Source organism: Austrofundulus limnaeus, unplaced genomic scaffold (genome assembly GCF_001266775.1).
Source record: "Austrofundulus limnaeus strain Quisiro unplaced genomic scaffold, Austrofundulus_limnaeus-1.0 Scaffold891, whole genome shotgun sequence".
Classification (NCBI taxonomy): Eukaryota; Metazoa; Chordata; class Actinopteri; order Cyprinodontiformes; family Rivulidae; genus Austrofundulus; species Austrofundulus limnaeus.
The window spans coordinates 138,676-140,541 of NW_013953293.1; the positions used below are offsets into that span (position 1 = coordinate 138,676).

At 34.6% G+C, this 1,866-nt stretch overlaps 1 protein-coding gene across 1 annotated transcript in view; it reads left to right on the top strand.

The window, feature by feature from the left end:
- Window positions 1-1,866, top strand: part of LOC106533133 (putative histone-lysine N-methyltransferase PRDM6) — a 10,053-nt gene that overhangs the window by 3,537 nt on the left and 4,650 nt on the right. The gene's annotated exons all lie outside the window — the stretch shown is intronic.

Sequence of the window (1,866 nt, forward strand, 5' to 3'; positions counted from 1 at the left end):
CTACTAACAAACAATTAGTCAAACTACTAACAAACGAGAAGTCAAACTACTGAAGAACAATTAGTCAAACTACTCATGAACTATTAGTCAAACTATTAATGAACAATTAGTCAAACTACTAACAAACAATTAGTCAAACTACTAACGAACGAGAAGTCAAACTACTGAAGAACAATTAGTCAAACTACTAATGAACAATTAGTCAAACTATTAATGAACAATTAGTCAAACTACTAACAAACAATTAGTCAAACTACTAACGAACGAGAAGTCAAACTACTGAAGAAAAATTAGTCAAACTACTAATGAACTATTAGTCAAACTACTAATGATTTATTAGTCAAACTACTAACGAACTATTAGTCAAACTACTAACGAACGAGAAGTCAAACTACTAACGAACAATTAGTCAAACTACTAAGGAACAATTAGTCAAACTACTAAGGAACAATTAGTCAAACTACTAACAAATGAGAAGCCAAACTACTAATGAACAATTAGTCAAACTAGTAATGAACAATTAGTCAAACTACTGACGAACAAAAAGTCTAACTACTAACGAACAAAATGGTAAATGGACTGTACTTAAATAGCATTTATATAGTACTTATATATATTTACCATTTACCTTTTTTACCATTTACCAAGAAGTCAAACTACTAACAAAAAAGAAGTCAAACTACTAACAAACAATTAGTCAAACTACTAACGAACAATTAGTCAAACTACTAATGAACAATNATCATCCAACCACCCACCCATCCATCCATCCATCCATCCATCCATCATCCATCCATCCATCCATCCATTTATCATCCATCCATCCATCCATCCATCCATCCATCCATCCATATATTTATCATCCATCTATCCATTATCCATCCATCCATCCATCCATCCATCCATCCATCCATCCATCCATCCATAACACAGTCTGTTTTATCTGTAGACTGGTTGGATAAACTCCCGTGCTGCTGGAGGACCTCAGTGAGGGTAAAGAGCAGCTCCACAGCTGTCAACATATAAATCAGTCATTTTTACAGAACCGGTCCTGCTTCATGTGTTTCCCACAGGCAGAGGTGAAAATATGTTTCTGTCGCTTTAATAACATTAACAAACCTGAGGAATTTTTCCCATTTATTCAGCCATGAAGCTGCCCTTTATTTAGAGTTAATAAATAACTTTAATATGATTTAATGAAGTCCAATGAATCACTGTGTAAAAACAGCTGTCAGTCTTTCAGGAGGCCAGTATTAAAGCTGAGGAAAAGCAGAAAAAACAACATTAACATCCTGTTGCTCTCAGCCTCTGTGGGAGTTTTGTGCCCTGATAATCATCTCTCATTATGTTGCTGCAGTCAATTAGCATCCATTACTGTCAGCCTGCATCTCTGAGTAAATGTTGACACTCTCTAATTTCCCAACAATAAGCTGCTCACCACATTTAGCCTGAAAAAAACACCACGCTGAGACTTTTCCCCTCATTTGGACTTGAGTGGAAACTGGATCCTTTTTCCTTCAGCTGCAGTTTTTCACTGCGAGGATCAGACTTTCCAGTAAAAACCTCTTTAAAACACAGCTTGTTCTCAAACACCAGGAAACACTTCAAATAATTAAAGACCAGAAGAAAATCATTTTTATGGTGGAGCAACACAGTTATTACATCATGTATCAGACCAAAATATACAAATTAATCAACAATTCATGAAATACAACGAGTTAAAAATGAACACAACAGCCCTTAATGGAGCATGATCAATCAAAACAACATATCTACTCTATCTATCTATCTATCTATCTATCTATCTATCTATCTATCTATCTATCTATCTATCTATCTATCTATCTATCTATCTATCTATCTATC